The 20,337-nt window shown below is 34.9% G+C and overlaps 1 long non-coding RNA gene across 3 annotated transcripts; it reads left to right on the top strand.

Annotated features, from left to right (window-relative positions):
• Window positions 1-2,635: 2,635 nt before the first annotated feature.
• LOC114257883 (uncharacterized) lies at window positions 2,636-6,837 on the top strand. 3 transcript variants are annotated; one of them, XR_014343257.1, is made up of 5 exons: window positions 2,636-2,796; window positions 3,514-3,658; window positions 3,753-3,872; window positions 5,216-5,287; window positions 6,712-6,837. It is a non-coding gene; the product is annotated as an uncharacterized LOC114257883 (long non-coding RNA). The 3 variants fall into 3 exon arrangements; XR_014343256.1 differs by lacking the exon at window positions 6,712-6,837 and having other exon boundaries at window positions 5,216-6,302; XR_003627755.2 differs by lacking the exons at window positions 3,753-3,872; window positions 6,712-6,837 and having other exon boundaries at window positions 5,216-6,302.
• The last annotated feature ends 13,500 nt before the right edge of the window (window positions 6,838-20,337 follow it).

The following is a 20,337-nucleotide window of genomic DNA, read 5'->3' as shown; positions in this document are numbered from 1 at the left end:
GTAAAAAAAAAAAAAATTGAACAAAACCTTTTAAAAATTCACCAAATATCAAAAATATAAAAAAATTACGAGAATTCAGTATATTTTTTGTATTTTTATATATTTATTAATTTTTAACAATATTTTTTCACAAATTTTTTACTTTTTAGATACATCTAAGTAAGGTGCATTTAAAAAATAAAAAAAAATGTTTAAAATTTTAAAAATATTCACTAAAAACAAAAAAATACGAAAACAAAAAAACTCAGTTTTCAAAAAACTTAATTCAAAAAACTTAAACCAAACACACTATTGTCCCATAATTGTATTATTAGTAATATTTGGGGATTTGAAAAAAATTCTAAATCTTTTATAATGTACAAAATAAAATGGGAATTATTCATTTGACGAAAATGTGGAGATATATTCGAGAAATTATAAATATAAAAAATTATAAAAAATAAAGAATTTTTTACTAGTCCAATGGAAACATGTGCTGAAAAGTTTGGTGGACTCACACATGCCCACCCAGTATAGGATTGGGTTGTACAGTTATAAGAATATGAGCCCAATATGAGAAATACCTTAATTACCTTCAACTTTGAAAATATTTTAAACAATTACTTAAAATTAAAAGACTTTTTTCTTTTACAATAAGTTGTGGTAAGAGGTAATAAGGGAAGAAAAAATTGGTAAGAATCAAATTCAGATATCACGTTGGGTAATGTAGTGTTACGATCCCAACCCGCCTCAAATAGGATGGTGCACTATAAGAAAAGGGGCTATATAACATAGAAATATTTCCAACGATATCACTTACCATCGCAAAAAGTGATTTTTTGTGACAGTATCACTTGCCGTTATCAATAAATGGGTTTTTAGTGACGGCATGCTTTCCTGTCACAAAAAAGTAGCTTTTTGCGACGGCAACAACTGCAGTCGCAAATAATGCGTATTTTTTGTGATGACATGAACTGCAGTCGCAAATAAGAGAGTTTTTTGCGACGGTAATAGGTGCTGTCGAAAAAAAAAAAAACAAAAAAAAAGCGATACTGTTTTAATGAGACGGCATTAGAAATATTTCACCTATATTTCATCTTTTTGTCTCTTTTTATCTATCTCTCTCTCTCTCTCTCTCACTCATCACTCTTTGTCTGTCTGCTAGTGTCTTTCTCTCTCTTTCCCTTTCTCTCTCTTCCACACTGTGCTCGCGTTGCTCACTCTCTCTCTCCCATTTTCTTGATTTACCAATCTCTCTCTCGATTTATCGATCATTTATTTTCTCTCTCTCTCTCTCTTTCTCTCTCTCAATCGTTCATTTCATATTTCTCTTAATCACTTATCGAAAGAAAAAAGTTAAAAAATGAAATGGGCCTTTCTCTCTCTCTCTCTCATCACTCTTCTCTTTGGCTCTTTCATCTCTCTTCGCTATCTATCTATCCTGCTCATATTTCTTCTCTTTGTCTTTTTCTTTCTCTCTCTCTCTCTCTCTCTCTTGCTCATCTTGTTTTTCTTTCTTTTTCCTCTCTCTCTTTTACTCATCACTCTTCTCTATGGCTCTCTCATCTCTTTTGCTCATCTTTCTTCTTTTTCTTCTTCTTCTTCTTCTTCTTCTCTCTCTCTCTCTATATATATATCTTGTTCATCTCTTTTTAGTGTCTTTCTCTTTTTTCTGTCTCTCGCTCATCTTGTTTCTCTCTATTTTTTTCTCTATGTGTGTGTGTGTGTCTCTCTCTCACTCACTCATTTCTCTTCTTTCTCAATCGTTCATTTCTCTCAATCACACTCACCTCTTTCTCTGAGCCCATTGTTGTTGAAAGAGGAAAAAATCAAAAAATGAAATGGGTCTCTCTCTCTCTGTCTTTCTGTCTCTTGTTCATCTCTCTTCTTTCTTTTTTTCACTCATCTCTCTTCTCTATCTCTCTCATCTCTCTCACTCTCTCCATCTCTCTTGCTCATCTTTTTTCTCTCTTTTTTTTTTGTCTCTCTATCTCTATCTTTCTCTCTCGCTGGTCATTTCTTGTTTCTTTCTTCCTAGCTTTCATTGCACAACAAAATGGACACGGAGGTTTTTGGCAAAAAAATGAGTTTTTTTTTTTTTTTTTGTGATGGCAACCTTCCCCCATCGCAAATAAAGATTATCGGCGACGGCAATACCCCCGTCACAAATATAAAAAATTACTCCCTCCATCCCAAAATATTAGTCCCTTATTCCATTTTTTATTGTCCCAAAATATTAGTCCCTTCCCAAAAAGTAAGAAATAAAATAATATGAATTTACTATTTTGCCCTTCTTTTAAATTCATTAATAATACAAAAAGTACAATTATTACAATTAATATTCCCAAAAAAATGTACTATCAAAGGATAATTTTAAAAAATTAATATTTTTAAAATATAATAATTGTACTTTTAAAAAAAGTTGAATTCCTCAAAAGAGACCATTATTTTGAGATGGAGAGATTAGTTAAACGCCATCGTTTCATTGTTTAAATTTTCATTTGTGACGGTTATAGTTGACATCGCAAAAAAAAAAAAAAAACTCAAAATATGATTCGCACTCGTTTTTCCCCCTCAACCAAAAATTCCTAAATCTCAAATCCTTAATCTTTTAAACCAAAAATCCCCATCTCTCTCTCTCTCTCTCTCTCTCTCTCTCTCTCTCTCTCTCTCGCGACTGTAAGCAAGGTAGACGATTGTGTCGAGCAATGACAACAACAGTGTGAGACGGCATCGAGCAACGGCAGACGATGACGTCGAGCGACGGTGAGCAGCGTGAGACTGCGAGCAATGGTAGACGACGGAAACGTGAACCAGGTTAGCTCTTGAAATTAGCCTCCATTGATGGATTTGAAATTAGCCTGTTGAATTACATCCAAACCTTTGATGAAGGGAACAATTCCCCTTTTCTGAATTGCTGATGGTTTTTCAAGACTCATTATGCTTTTTTTCTTTGATTTTTTTGTTTTTTAATTTAAATTTCCATATTTATTTTTTGGTTGTTTGGCCTTGGGTTTTTGATTGATGATTCAGACCTCTTTTTTTAGATGGTTGTATTGTTGTAGATGATTTTGATTCAGATGATAAATTTAAGGAGTATAATGAAGAATTTGTTGTAGATGATTTTTAGATGGTTGTATTATTGTAGATGATTTTGATTCGAATTCAAATGATAAATTTTGATTGATGATTTTGATTTAGATGGTTGTTAGGCCTTGGGTTTTTGATTGATGATTTAGACCTTTCTTTTTTTTCTCTTTTTTTTTTTTTAAAATTTAAATTTACATATTTATTTTTGAGGAGCATCGATTTGAGGTGTAAATTAAAAATATCAAATCCAAAGAGCTTAGTTATTATTTTTTCCAAATTGACTTACCTTGTATTACTCTCTCATTGTATTTCTTAATTCTTACTGAAAATTTGTCTATCACTGATTTCTCAAAATTGATGTTCTTCAATTGGAATAGACATCAGTTTAAAGGGTTACCTATGCTATAGTGCATCCCTTCAGTAGTTCTATCTTCTATTTTGTAGGTTGATGATGTTCCATTTGATGATGTGCCAGCTGTTATTGGCAACTACGATATCTGTATTGTAAAAAACATGCGGCTAAATGCAGATGCTATTTCTTGTGCAAATAGGACAAAGCTCATAATGCAGTATGGTGTTGGGCTGAAAGGTTCTTTCTTTATTTTTGTTAAATACCATAAACATAATATCTGTTAGACATTATTTCTTATATGCATATGGTCTCCATTTATCTTTACATGAAGGCGTTGACATCAATGCTGCTACAAAGCATGGAATCAAAGTCGCTAGAATTCCTGGTGGTGTAACTGGAAATGTAGCTTAATGTGCTGAAATGGCCATATATCTAATGTTGGGCCTTCTTCGTAAGCAAGTCAATTCAATTCAGTCCAATAATCTAGAATCAATATGCATTTCTCATTTTTTTTAAGCTTATAAATTGGGAAGTTTCAACAACTTTTTGGTGAATTTATTATTTTAAATTACGAATATGCAGAAATAAATGGTTTATGTACATTGATCTAAATTGTAATTGAGAAAAATGATAAATTTATGTTTTGCTATCTCTCCATGATATATTGCTGATTTTCTCCTTTTTCCTAAGTGAAATTTATGTGTTGAAGTTCAATTGGTGAAAAGTTTTAGCCTAGTACCCCTATATTGGAAAGTCTTTTGTTTTTTTCTTTTTTCTTCCATAATTTTCTCCAACCATGATAAATTTCACTGTGTTGATAAGAGCTTAACCAGAATTATGATTTAGCTCCTTCCTGAGAGTTTAGTTAATTATTTATTAATTTTCATTGCCTTGTAAGATCATTTTTGTAATAACCTCGCAAATAGAAAGTGATGTATTTTATCAGTATCACAATACAGGTGAGTGATATATCACTAGTCTTTTAACTTATAAAACTGTTGATTAGATTTTTTTGTTATTATCTATTACTATGTATTATTTTCATCGACGACAGTGTGCCCTGTAATTACTTTATTCTTTCTACCTCGTCTTCACTATAAAGCTTAAATTCATTAATCCCCAAAGGTACATGACATTGTTTTTGACGGGTTCAAATTTGCTGCAGTGTTAGTCATTTTGGCATATAACCCTTCTATTTTATTTCCTTTATTTTCTATCTTTCTATTCCCTCTTGATAGCCGTTCCCACTCTAGACAAATTCCCACTATTTAGTGTTAGAAGTATGTAAATGATGTGCTCACACTCTGTGTTTTTCACAAGGTGTTTCTCCTATTTAAATATGAATTGGTCGCATGCGGAAATCCACTATTGCTTGAGCATTTGATCATTTGGAGCACATTTTGTTATTAAGCTGTTTAATCTGAGCACTTTTGTCTTTTATGTGTCATTATTGTTGAGATATCTTAATAATCCGTACACTTGGCTTGGTTTTCTCCATATCTCCTGAATTTTGTTATTTATTGACAATATTTCAACTTTGCGTTTAGGTTTGGGTCTTTTTGTGGTAGTACGCATTCAACATGCATTTTATTTTTGTCTTTTATTTTTTGGGACTCTTGTGAAATACTGGATGTTTGGGATTTTAGGATTATATGGACAGGCATTACACTTTTTCTTTTGCAAGACATTGTTCTTTGTATATGTGGTTATATCATATATATAACACATATTTTTGTATGAAATTTAAGTCATGTTTACGTGAATTGATTTTTTGTTATTTTGTTATTACTGCAGAATGAGATGCACATTGCTGTAAAGCAGAAGTTGCTTGGAGAGCCAGTTGGTGAAACACTGCTGGGAAAAAAAGTGAGTTTTAATTATCTTGATTTTTCTGCCACAAGTTTTCCTACAAATGCATTCGTGCATTTTGTGTTTTCTTTTCTTATTTTCTTTTCATTGTTTTATTTTTTTAATATCCTAGAATAACTTCATGTTGAACAAATGCTTCAAATAAATGATTTAAAGTTGCTTGCTACCACATCTAGATGGTTTTGAATATAATCATGAATATTATTTACTTGCTACCACACCTAGAGTTGTGCATGCTTTGATGTAGCTTTCCATTTACTGTTGATATTAATGTGATTTCTAGCAAATTATGTTCTATGCATATTGATGGTTTACTGTATTAATTTAATTGAATCTAGTGTCTGAACTGCTAATGGATGTAAATATAGTAGGTAGTTGAATCTTGATTGTTCCCTTAGCTATCAATATGAGATTTTGAGTGGTTAAAAAATTCAAGCATTTTGATGTGTTCATGGCATCATAGATATGAAAGTGCGCTTTAAGTTTGCTTTTGCTTATTTATTCATATGGGTTGGAATTTAACCATACAAAGAAGCAAAACACAAGGTGTAAAAGGTCATGTCTACCATTAACATTGAATTCAACCTCGTGGAAGGGTTTCAAGTAACAAATTTGTTATTCTTTTTCAGCCTCGTGAATTCGAGGTGTTGATACCCCAAAATACCAAACGGTGTCAGATTAGCACGAAACTTGGCACACACGGCCACCTAGGCACGAGAGACTTGTGGGAGAAGACGGGACTCGAATCGGGTTCTTGGTTTGCGAGTTAGAGCCGGATTTCAGTCTAGGCAAATTAGTTCCTTAAGAAACTTAGAATCCAAGGTATTGACGCCTCAAAATCACCAAACAACGTTAGATTAGCACGACACTAGGCATACACAACTGCCAAGGCACGAGAGAATTATGGGAGAAGACGGGACTCGAATCGGGTTCCCGATTTGGGAGTTAGAGATTTCGATCTAGGCAAACTAATTCCTTAAGGAACTTAGAATCTGAGGTGTTGACACCTCAAAATGACATCGGATTAGCACGAAACTATTGGCATGAGTTGTATTATTTCCAATTGTATTACTTCCATAAATAAGTTTTTTTTTTTTTTTCCTTACATAGTTTTCCCTGTCCATATCTGTATTGACTTGGTGCCTACTCCAATATCTCTTACGCCTATATAAGGCTTCTTGTATCTTTTTTCTAATTAATTTTTTATTAGAATAAAATTTATCACTTCATTCTTTTGTCTTGGTATCAGAGCGTGGTCCTAACCCAGTTTAGATCTTGGTTCTATTGCTCTTACTCCTTCATTGTCCCTACATCATACCTTGCTTGTTCCAACATTATCCAATAATTTACTTTCTGTCAATCAAGTTACAGAACAATTGGATTGTATAGTATTAATGTTTCCTCTTTTTTGCTTGCTCCAGGATATCCAGACTCGGGAGATCATTGGGCGTAGTACTAAGAGAGGGGGATTATATTATGTTGATGATGTTGCAGCAGGCCAGGTTCATCAGGTGCGTGGGACAGATACTGAGAAGATGAAAAAAATTTGGTTGTGGCATCATCGTTTTGGTCATGTGTCTTTCGGTTATTTACGCAAATTACTACCTTCGTTATTTCATAATGTCAAGGACTCTGAATTTAAACGCAATATTTGTATTTTAGTTAAGAGTCATCGTGTTCCTTATCCTTTGAGTTTTAATAAAAGTATGGTTCCATTTGTTTTAATACACTCTGATGTCTAGGGTCCTTCCCCTGTTACTAGTTATGCTGGTATTCGATGGTTTGTTACCTTTGTGGATGATTGTACTCGTATGACTTGGTTATATGTCATGAAACATAAAAGTGATGTTGGTCCAATTTTTCGAGTCTATCATAAGATGATCCAAACCCAATTTTCACTACCTAGCAAGGTGTTCCGCTCTGACAACAGCCGTGAATATATTAATTCTGAGCTCTCTCAATTTTTTCAAGACATTGGCATGATCCATGAAACTAGCTGTTCTCAAACTCCCGAACAAAATGGTGTTGCAGAGCGTAAGAATCGACATATTCTTGAGGTTGCTCGTACCTTGCTCATTGGTGCTTCGGTCCCCAAACAATTTTGAGCTGATGCTGTTATCCATGCTATCTATTTGATGAATCGAATGCCTTCTCGGACTCTTGATTTTCACACTCCTCTGGAAGCTTTAGCACATCATGTACCTTTGTCATCTATATTAAATCTTACTCTGCGGATTTTTGGGCGTGTGGCGTATGTTCATCTTCATAAAAATCAGCGGAGCAAATTGGATCCTTGCGCTATTCGATGTGTTTTTCTCGGCTTTGCTCCCCATCAAAAAGGCTACCGATGCTACCATCCTCCTACCCGGTGCTTTTATGTCACCATGGACGTGACATTCCTAGAACATGAGATGGTTTTTGATCCTACCTTGTCCAACCAGGTGCTTCAGGGGGAGTTGCGTACACTTGAAGAACCTGATTGGTTTAAGGTTACATTGGAAGATAGAGAAGGAGTGGTGTGTAACAAACCAGTGGCCACTGAACCAGAGCCCAGTTCACTACCAAAACCAAGTTCATCTATACTAGTCACTGAGTCTACTTCACACGCCAATTCTGTTCCGAATATTGCGCAGCTTGTTGAGCCTACGGCTGTTCCTCTTGAGGTTGTTGATTCCCCTTCTCTCGTACCTGCTCATGCTCCTATGGATATCCCTGAGGTAAGTGGCTTAGACATTAATATTGTTACTAATCCTAACATTGTTGATAGACCTTATCAATTGCCTCCAAGACAGAATCGAGGCCATCCACTTGACCGATTCTCACATGAAGGAAAAACAAGGTACTCCATTGGTCAATATGTATCTACTCACAGATTGTCACCACAATATCAAGCCTTTGTGAATCAAATGACATCTGTTAAGTTCCCAAATAGTGTTGAGGAGGCTTTGAAGGATTCAAAATGGATAGATGCTATGAATATAGAGATGGCAGCACTACAGACGAATAAGATTTGGAATGTAGTCTCGCTGCCACATGGAAAGAAACCAGTGGGGTGCAGATGGGTATTTACTATCAAACACAAAGCTGATGGGACGATTGATAGATACAAGGCGAGGTTAGTAGCAAAGGGGTACACACAAACATACAGCGTGGATTTTCATGAGACTTTTGCGCCAGTAGCAAAAATGAATACCATTAGAGTTTTACTATCCTTAGCTGCTAATTTGAATTGGCCTTTGAAGCAGTTTGACGTAAAAAATGCCTTTTTACATGGAGATTTGGAAGAAGAAGTATACATGGATTTTCCACTTGGTTATGGGATAATTAACGGCTCAGGGAAAGTTTGCAAGTTGCGTAAGGCCCTATATGGCTTGAAGCAATCCCCTCGAGCATGGTTTGGGAGGTTTACAAATGCCATGAAGAAATATGGGTATCATCAAGGAAATTCTGATCATACCTTGTTTATTAGAAAAACAAAGGATGGTAAGATTACTTTGTTAGTTATCTATGTTGACGACATGGTGGTTACGGGTGATGATACTGATGAAATTCAAAAGCTGCAAGGGTATTTGGCTTCTGAGTTTGACATGAAGGACTTGGGAGGGTTGAAGTATTTTTTGGGCATTGAAGTGGCTCGCTCTAGTAGTGGCATTTATTTGTCACAACGAAAGTATGTGTTGGATTTACTTACTGAAACGGGTATGTTAGGATGTAAACCCGTGAGTACTCCTATTGTGCAAAATCACCATCTGGGAATATATCCAAATCAAGTTCCAACTAATAAAGAGAGCTATCAAAGGCTAGTTGGAAAATTAATTTATCTATCGCTCACTAGACCTGATATTGCGTATGTAGTTAGCGTTGTTAGTCAGTTTATGCACTCTCCAAGTGAGGATCATATGGAGGCTGTAATGCGAATCTTGAGTTATTTAAAGTCTCCTCCTGGGAAAGGTTTGCTATTCAAAAAGCATGGACATTTGAAGGTTGAGGGATACACTGATGCGGATTGGGCAGGCAATATTACGGACCGACATTCCACATCAGGATACTTTACATTCGTGGGAGGTAATCTAGTCACATGGCGTAGTAAGAAACAAAATGTGGTCTCTCGCTCCACAGCTGAGGCTGAATATAGAGGTATGGCTCAAGGAATTTGTGAACTTCTCTGACTACGGTTGTTGCTTGCCGAGATAGGTTTTGAACCACAGAATGCTATGCAGCTTTATTGTGATAATCAAGCTGCTCGAGAAATAGCAAACAATCCTATTCAGCATGACCGAACAAAACATGTAGAGGTAGATCGGCATTTTATCAAAGAGAATCTAGATACAAATTTGGTGACTATACCATTTGTTAAATCAGAGGAGCAGCTAGCCGATGTATTGACACATGCAGTGTCCGCGAAAGTGTTTTATGACTCACTCGACAAGTTGGGCATAGGAGATCTTTACGCACCAACTTGAGGGGGAATGTTGGCATGAGTTGTATTATTTCCAATTGTATTACTTCCATATATAAGTTTTTTTTTTTTTTTTTTTCCTTACATAGTTTTCCCTGTCCATATCTGTATTGACTTGGTGCCTACTCCAAGATCTATCACGCCTATATAAGGCTTCTTGTATATTCTCTCTAATTAATTTTTTATTAGAATGAAATTTATCACTTCATTCTTTTGTCTGAAACTTGGCACACACGACCGCCAAGGAACGAGAGAATTGTGGGAGAAGACATGACTAAAATCGGGTTCCCGGTTTGGGAGTTAGAGCTGGATTTCAGTCTAGGCCAACTAATTTCTTAAGAAACTTAGAATTTGAGGTGTTGACGTCTCAAAATCACCAAACGGCATTGGATTAGCACGAAACTTGGCACGCATGACCACTTTGACACGAGAGAGGGACTCGAATCGGGTTCCTGATTTGGGAGTTAGAGTCGGATTCGGTCTAGGCAATCTAATTCTTTAAGAAACTTAGAATTCGAGGTGTTAACGCCCCAAAATCACCAAATGGGGTCGGATTAGCACGAAACTTGGCACACACGACCACTTAAGCATGAGAGACTTGTGGGAGAAGACGGGACTCAAATCGGGTTCTCGATTTGGGAGGTAGAGCCAGATTTTGGTCTAGGCGATCTAGTTCCTTAAGAAACTTAGAATTCGAGGTATTGACGCCCTAAAATCACCAAACGGCGTCAGATTAGCACAAAACTTGGAACGCATGACCGCCTAGGCATGAGAGACTTGTGGGAGAATATGGAACTCAAATCGGATTCCTAGTTTGGAAGTTAGAGCCAAATTTCTGTCTAGGCAAAGTAATTCCTTAAGAAACTTAGAATTCGAGGTGTTGACGCCCCAAAATCACCAAACGACATCGAATTAGCACGAAACTTGGCACACATGACCGCCTAAGCAGGAGAGACTTGTGGGAGAATACAGGACTTGAATCGGGTTCCCGGTTTAAGAGTTGGAGCCGAATTTCGGTCTAGGCAAAATTATTTACTTAATTATCTTTGTAATTGTATAGTAGTTAAATTTTTATGTTTTTTTGTAATTAACATATTAACACATAATTATATCGTCATTAAATTTTTTTTTTGTTTTAAGATATTTCCTGAGTAGGAGTTTGCTTCTTATGAAATGCATGCCTGTGAAGAATGCGACTAACTTTTGTTTTTGTTACCTACGGAGAACGATGAGGAAAACTTTTGTTTTTGGTTTATGTTTTTTTGTATTGTGAACAACATTATGTATTTAAACATTATATAGGTATTATGGAACATTATGTAGTGGGGTAATTTTGCTGATGTGTAGTTATGAATGCAAGAATATTTTTATTATGGAGAAATTGTTATTTTTATACAAGAAATTTTATATTGTTATGCAAATTATGGAGAAATTGTTATTTTTATATAGAAATTTTTATATTATTATGCAATTATTGGTTTCTTTTTCAATTTTTTTCATTTAATACAGGTAATTTGAATATTTTTAATAATTTTATTGCAATTTTTTTTTTATACAACGGCACTACACCTTCACAAAAAACATTAGAGCTAAAGTGTATTTTTTTGGCGACATGGGCAATGCCGTCGCAAAAGAAATTGGCAACAGAGGTCATGCTGTCGCAAGAAAAAAAATTTGCGACAACATTTTTTTGCCGTCTCAAATAAAACTTTTAGCGATGGTAAAACATTGTCGTCGCAAAAGTTCTCAATTTTTTACATATTATGGGCAATAGTAAAATGCCGTCGCAAAAGGCAACATTTGCCATCACAAAAAAAAACTTTTTAGCAACACCTTTTGTTGTGACCCCCTTTTGCCGTCGCTAAAAGTCATTTGCCGTCTCTAAAAGCTTTTTGAGACGACATTAGTATGTTGCAAAAAATTGAAATTTTTGTAGTGGTGAAGTGACCAGCCAATAGTTGTGGACTATCAAAGGCCTAGTTTACAAAACAAGTTGGACATGCACATCCTAGTATTCACAAATCTAAGCTCAATGCATTCCCCTAATTCTTAATATTTTTTAAATATTTATATTCTTAAATTGGTTTTTATCAGGGCATGTTTCTTACTTTTAAATTTCTTAACAAGTTTTGATTCAAGTAGGCATATAACATAAGGCAGGGCTTAGGGTATTCAAAGATGGATGATAGTATAGTTGTAACACATGGCTTTCTTTGGGGTGTCACATGTTGCATGTCTTATGTGAACCCTTATCTGTTTGGAAATAACAATTTCTCAAAATTTTTTTCTTTATTATTATTTTTTTTTTATAAAAAGTTGTCATTTTTTTTAATATAATATTTTAGGTTATTCCAGACTAGAAGACCTTAAAAATTATAAATAAATTAAATGAAAAAAGACAATTATTAATTGATTTATTATTATTATTATTTTGGGGTGGGGTGGTTCAACTTTATTTTTTAAGTTTGGTTTATTTTTTAGAAATTTTAAGGCTTCTAGTCTAGTAGAAGATAGAAAGTAAAATAAAAATTTGGAAAAATAAAGAGATTAAAAAAAAAGGGAAAATCTTTACTTTAACTCCCTATGGTTTGGGTCGGGTGCGGATTACCCCCTGACATTAGAATATCACCACATAACTCCCCTATGGTTAATGGATTGAAGTGCACAGTTAGCATTTCCATCGAATCTAATAACCTGTGCAGTACACGCAAGTAATGTGTAATTGGGCATGAACTGGTGATTTTCCCTCCCAATTAAATGACCAAAATGCCCCTAGAGTTAGAAATAAAACCTTACCCAATAAGATTGCTTTTTTTACTCTCTCTTTCCTCTGTATGTGGAGTTGCAGGCAACTCTACCTAGCAAAAATGTCCTTTTCAAGCAGTATGGGCGGTGGAGAAGGACAAATGTTGAGGTTCATCAACAAGAAATGTCATTGTGGGACAAAAACAATATTAGAATCGTAGAGTCCTTAAAGCCTTCGAAAGGTAGGTTGTACTATGTGTGTGATTTGGCGGGTTTAGGGGGTTGTGATTTATGGGCTTGGTGCAACCCAGTTGGATTTGCTTCCTCCTATGGAAGAGATGAGATTTTGCCTGATGAGAAGTCAAGAGTTGAGGAAGGTGTGCACTTTAATGAAAGACTCATGAAGCTGGAGGCACTGACCATGATAATGAAGGCATCTATGGTGGTTTTGGCTGTATGTTTCATTAGCACCATGTTAATGTCTAGTATGAAATGAATTTTTAAGGAGCATTATGCACTTGATGTATGTTTGAAATCAATGAAATTATGTTTATGAAATTAGTGATTTTTGAATTTTTTTTTACTACATTCCAATGCAAAAAAGACAAGTAACATGAAAATGCATTCAAAATTATTCCGACACAGGTAACCCTGTTGAGTTTAATTCAAAAAAAAAAAAAAATAATTCTGATTTTTTTTTTTACTGCATTTCAATGCAAAAAATACAAACAACATTAAAATGCATTCAAATTTATTCCAATACAGGCAACCCTGCTGAGTTTAATTGCAAAACAAACAATTCATTCCAACTCAATACACTTTAACCAATGGAACAAAAATAACAAAGGACAAATTTGTAATGGCAATGCTATTCAACAATGAACCAAAAAATCGAAGCATTGATATTTTTCCAAAGCCAAAAACACTTCTCGAAAATCTGGATTATAATGCCAAAATGGTCTTTACATTTGCATTACAATGGCCCAAAAGAAATCCATTTATAGAACTATGTCGCATTTCAATACCATAATTGCCAATTAAGTCTAATCTGCTAAGAAACCACAAAAAACACATCAACAGTTTCACACAATAGTTGAACCAATTTTTCAAAAACCATAACTCTAAGTGTATGTCTACCTTTCTTTAGCTTAAATACAAATAGACCCTACCACTATTATTTCAATACAAAAACAAAAATAAGAACAACAACTATGAAATGCTTTAGTTTGACCCATTAGCTAGTTCTTTGGCCTGCCTCCTTGTTTTGATTGTCTTAAGTACAGAAATTATAGAAATATCATTGCCTCTCACATAGCATTCACTCTAGTTCTTCTAACATTAACTGCAGTTGCATTAATTAGTCCTCTACCCCTCCCACCAATAGTGACTTCAGGTGCTTTGGCAAGAGCACTTGATGTCTTTCCACCATGGTTTGGTAGTTTTGTGGGCTGCAACAACATTTTCAATTAACAAACTTACAAGTTACAAAATAAAAAATTTGAAGTTGTAAACAAGTTAGTTACCTGAGTGGATGACCTACTACTCCTCCTCTTTAGTCCAATAGAAGCACTAGTCACTGGTGGCTGAGATGCTGATTAGCCACTTTTTCTGGTTTGCCTCCTACTGGACATTTGAGGCAAAAAAAATTAAGTTAGGAACATACACAAATTAGGCAAACTAATGTTAGCAATAAATTGTGTATTCATGTTACCTGATTAGTTGTCATAGGTGGTTAGGAACAATATGATTGGCCCTTGGTGGACACCCTAGTAGACCTCTGCTGCAACAAACAAATTAAGTTAGCAACACAAACAAATCTAACAACATGTGTACAATAAATGAATGCCTAAGTATACACTGACCTTTACCATTTTGGACTTAGGATGCAGTCTGTTCTTACATGACCTCTGATCGTGCCCCTTCTACAGACACTTAACACATCACATTGATGTTCTTCTCTGATGCCTTGTGTGGATTTCTTGACTCATTTGCTTGTCTATTTCTTAACTTCTTTGGTCTTTCTGCTAATTTCTTTGCTTCTAGTAGGTTCAATTTTTCACCAAGGATCCTCTAGAGTGAAATTTCCCTAAAGTTTCCTAGAGTGCTACATTGTGTGGTTGAGATTTACTGGCAAGTCACATCAATTTTTCTGATGTGACTTGCCAGTAAATCTCAACCATACAATGTAGCACTCTAGGAAACTTTAGGGAAAAATCACTCTAGAGGATCCTTGCTCTCAATTTTTGGCCACCTTCCTCATACTCATGCATGTCTAGAATATGGTGTATCATGAATGCATAAGTATCCAAGTATCTAGACTTGGTGTAATACTCATGCACATAGTCTTCTGGCTGTTCATGGTTGATTTGAATGGCACTGATGGCATGGCTACAAGGCAAACCATACAAATCCCATCTTTTGCAACTGTATGTCCTAGTACTTAGGTCCACTATGTACCTCTTTTAAAAATGATCAACCTCAAATTCTAGTTGTCCACACCAGGTTGCAAAGCAGTTCCTTGATTCCACCTTTAACTTCTTAAGTTTGTCATGAATATTGGGACAAATTTGACCAGTGTATTTTTCCATTCCAATCTTTTTAATTTGGATCCTTTGCATCAATTTCCTTCTGATCCATTCAAACATGGAGATAATTGGTAGCTCTCTAGCTTCTACAAGGTAAGAATTGAATGACTCACTCAAATTGTTGACAACGATATCACACTTGATCCTTGGAGAAAAATGTGACCTTGCCCACAAGGCAGGGTCAGTCTCCCTCAACCACTCTATAACCGTCTTTCTATTTCCAATCTTAGGATCAGCTTCTTTAATCTTCTTCATCCAATAATTGAATTCATTCACATTTCCTGTTGATGTAGCTTTCCAGAATAGGTCTTTCAACACACAACCACTGTATTTTGTCTTGAAGTTATTATACATATGTCTTAGGCAATATCTGTGATCTGCAGTAGGGTATAACTCTGTAAATGTTTCAACCAACCCCTTCTGTCTATCTGATATAAATGTCCACCCCATCTCTTTAACACTCCAAATGTCACTGATCAATTCCTCAAGAAACCAAGACCAAGAGGCTTTACATTCAATCTCAACCAAAGCCACAACAATAGGGTACATGTTGTCATTTCCATCTCTCCCAATAGCACTAAGTAGATGCCTTCAAAAAAATCCCTTTTAAATGACAACCATCCAGTCCTATTATTGGTCTACACCCTGCTAGAAATCCATCTTTCTATGCACCAAGTTTGACATGCATCATTTAAAATACAGGCTCTATTTTTTCAGGATCAATTGTTATTGAAATGTGACTTGATGGATTTTGCTTCAGAATTGTAATTGCATAATCCTTAACCCTGTGATATTTCTCTGCCAAATCTCCTATAATGATCTCCATTGCCTTTCTCTTTGCCCTATAAATTTGAAACCTACTTGCATCCACCATTGTCTCTCTTTTCATTTTTTTCTTGAAAGAAGCTATGTTAATGTCAAGATCATCTCTCACCTCATCTACAAACTTCTTCCCCAAGTATTTAGAGTTGGCTTGTTTGTTATTGTAATGCCTCCCACATATATGTTTTCTATCTAGAGTTTTGATCTGAAAGGTCGTGGTTCCTCCTAATAAAGAGGCATGTATCCTCCAACTACAATTATGCCTACAAACAGCAGTGATACTAGCACTCTCATTTCTGATGTACCTTATATCATAACCATTGACCACATTGAACTCCCTCAAATAGTCTCTGAAAACTTGGGGACTGGGAAACTTCATTCCAACTATAAGTTTGGGATCTTTCATCATCACTTCTTTGTATTTAGGGTATCCATCATCTAATCATCTTCCTCATCTGATGACCCTTTCAGACTAATCAGTTCATTATCACCATCAAGATCTGTATACCAACCAACATCATTTGGTGGTCCTTCTGTTCTTCTGTGTGAGGTTTCATCAAATATGTCATCATTGGGACCCTCTAGGCCTTCATACAACCAACTTTGGTCATCACTTTCCTCTACAATATCCTCAAAAGTTTCAGTATTACTATATTCTTCACTAACTATATAGTTCAAGTCCTTATATGAGTCATTATAAGTTCTCTCCTTATCAGCAAAAATTCTCATTTTGTGCAATGTCACTCTCATCAGCCTCATTACCTTCTACAGACTCAGTTTCAGTAGTATGTTGTAACCCCTCCTCATGTTGTGTATCATTACCCTCATGCTGACTTCCTATTTGACTCTCCTTAGCCTGATTCTGACTTGATTTCTCTCTACCCTCAGATTCCTTACCCACATACTCACCCTCAGCTACCTCTGCACTATCCTTTAAGTCATTCCCAATGTCATAATCAATTATGATGTCAATACCAGGCAAATTTATATCAATAATGTCTGTATTAGCACCACTATGGCATTATCACCCTGTTCTACACAATCAATCTGCAACACCTTCTCATGTGTACTATTACATCTCTTTTGTACACCCTGAGTCTGCCCTAGTGCACCATTGGGATCTGACAATAACTCACCATTGGATGACAAAACCATAATAGGATTTACACCTTTCTCTACATAAACTACTACATAATCCAAACCCTTATAAGCCTCAAGCATTTTCATCATATCAACATCACTGTTAATTGTTTTCAACCTAACATCTAAACCATAACCAGGCCATGTATAATACATATCTATGTTTGCATTTTTCTACTAACCAGGTCATAATAAAGGTCTCTTAACTCAAACATGGACATTTTATTAGGGTCATAGTTAATTATTTGATTCATCTTACCACCCTCATAAACAACATGTGGATGAAACACAAAATAGCCCTATGGTGCATTTCAACAGTAATGAAATTGTTTGACATTTCAACATTCACTCCAAAAGAAGAAAAAAAACTTCCATAAATACATTTTGGGACCAGAACCCTAAACCCTAAACAAACAAATAGTCATGCATGCAACCAACATAAAGTAAAAGCATTTATGAATTTCAGTATTCACTCTTAAAGGGGAAAAAAAAAAATTCCATAAATACATTTTGGGACCACCACCCATTACCCTAAACAAATAAATATTCATGCATGAAACCAACATAAAGTAAAACAAAAAATGAATAATCCCTAATCCTCAAACAGATTACACAAAACAAAAAGAGAATACAAAAGCAAACATACAGTTATGCCTACACTATATGACAAGCATAAAGTAATAGAATACCTAAGAATATATCATAAAAAAACCAATTCATGTTTCTACTAGGACCACAACACATAACAAATCTTATATAATTGATTAAATATTAGTAAATTTTTAAACAAGAAGGAATTTTCACCTTTTCAGTGCAAGCCCCACTTCAAGAGAAAGCACAATGACAACAAACAACCAAAAAAAGCAAATAGCAACAGGATATGAAGAACATTATCGAACATAGTGTCCATCACAAAAAGTGAAACACTAACAGTACAAAAAAAGAGTAACATCAACAAAAATTAAGTAACTTTTTATATTTATGTCGAGGCACAGAAATCCTAATACACAAAACATAGGGGACCACACTATACAACAAAAAAAACTGCATCAACTAACATTATATATATATATATATATATGAGCAAATCGAAATGAATCGAATACAAAATAAAAAGAAATGATCAAAAAAATACCTTCAAACTTGTTCTTAGTGAACTTTTGGGCTTCGTTTGCTTCGTAAATCTCCAAATTAGTAACTTCGTTGTAATGCCCTAAAATAACTAGCAAGAAAACTATCTCATGATAATAATGCAATAAAGATGCAATACAGAATATGATGCCCTTCCATTACGTATAATCACGAATATACAAAAGATAACATATGAGGTTATATATTCATGAGTCCTAACCCTGAATCTATATCATGTGTTATAGATAAAAGATATGAAATCTAAGCTAAACAAGTAATTAAATGCCTTAAAGGCTACAACTTTCCAAGATGATGCTTGGTTATAACAAAAGTGAGTCCAAACTCAATACAGTTAAAGCCCTAGACTTGTACAGAACGAAATACAACAAATAAACAAAAAAGAAGCCTTCAGCTCCAAATTTCTCCCAAGCTATGTTCTTGGTGGAGGTATATCATCAGTGCCTGAAAATGGTTTTCCCACATAAGGTAAGCCAAAGCCCATTAGAAATACTCTAATACAGTTTATGAATCTTAACAAAGATATAAGGTGAAGGCATATGCAATGCTCATGTCGAAAACATTTTATATCTCATTTCAAAACCATGCAATGTCAATTCTATATCACAATTCAAGAAATCATTTCATTTATAATAGAAAACAGGACTGTGAATACAATTCTGGGAATCCCAAGATACGTGTCAGCAAGCACGCTGTACAAGCACTACCAATTGTCATTTTTATTAGTATTAACTAAAAGACTCGACACCTAACCGCGCAGGTTTCTAGACTTTCACAAAGGACACACATGCCAACATAATACTGTTACCACACCCCCTACCTAGATTTACCAAGGTATTCACCCATTTTTCTCAAAACAATAGACATTTTTAATGTGTCAAATATGCAACAATACCCAATGCAAATGGATGAGAAAATTGTTTTAATTCTCCTAGTTCTCATGCAATTTCTACAACAATCATAGTTATCTTCTACCAATAGCCCAATACAGATATCTCTAAATAGATAAATAAATTTCCAATAAGGTTATACTTTATTCAAGATGAGAGTGACAATATATATCCAACTCCGCCATCCTCATCAACTTCAATCCAATTTCACAAATCCAACATTAATTCTATTTATTTATTCAAAATCAACATTCGATAAATTTAAAACAAAATCCCCTTTTTCTTTACAAACCAATCCCAAGGATAAAAATCCATCTTTTTATCATAACTCCACAATAAATACATTTCCTCAATCGTTTCCAACAATTCATTTGAAAACCCCTCTTTTTTATTTCAACCTAAAACCCTAGGTTTGTCCAAAAATCTCCATATCACAATGTTGTTTCAAAAACACAAATAACTAAGTTAAAAATCATAAGAAAGTGTAAAGATATCCTACCTTGAAGCTAGAAGGCAAGAGAGACAGTGATGGAACCTCAACAACGCCGAAACCTAACTTTGTTCCGATTAAAAGAAAGCTCTCGAACTGCTCTACCTTTTTGTCAAAGAGATTAGGGTGAAGAAATCAACAGATCTAGGTGTATTTGTAGAGAGAATGCGAGTTCTAGAGAGAGAAGATCTCAACTTAGGGTTTTGAAATATTTAGAGAGAGTGAAAAGTGATCTAAAAAGTGATTTTTACAACCTGATATAAGCGCAGATCGATCGAGCGTAGGAATGGTTGCTCGAGCAACTAGACACAATAAGTGGGACCGCTCGAGTACATAATAAGCTATGAGTACCAACCCTTAGAAGTTTTATAGACAGAGGACTATCGCTTGAACGCAAGAAAGACCACTTGAGCCAACAATGCTTGAATGTAAGAAAGACTGCTTGTATCTCTGTAGACTTGCAAAAGCACTATAAGTTCACAAAGACCGCTTAAGCACATGAATCACCCCTCGAGCAAAGAGGTAAAATTCTGGGCAACAATAGTTTTAAAAAAACAAGCTACCAACCTATTCCAAATGCAACCAAGATACTCTAGTAACCAAAATCAATGAGGAATAAGGAGAAACAAAACATGAACAACTATATAAGACAATGAAAACAGGATCCAGAACATCAAATAGGTTAGGTCTAAACCAGAATCGTTATATTCACACCCTTAATTTGTTGAATCGAACAATCAAAACCCTACTTTGTCAAATCTAAGCAC

Source organism: Camellia sinensis, chromosome 10 (genome assembly GCF_055761805.1).
Source record: "Camellia sinensis isolate YWXY chromosome 10, ASM5576180v1, whole genome shotgun sequence".
NCBI classification, from domain to species: Eukaryota; Viridiplantae; Streptophyta; class Magnoliopsida; order Ericales; family Theaceae; genus Camellia; species Camellia sinensis.
Note: the sequence above shows the minus strand (reverse complement) of the source record. Positions and strands in the feature narration are given on the sequence as shown.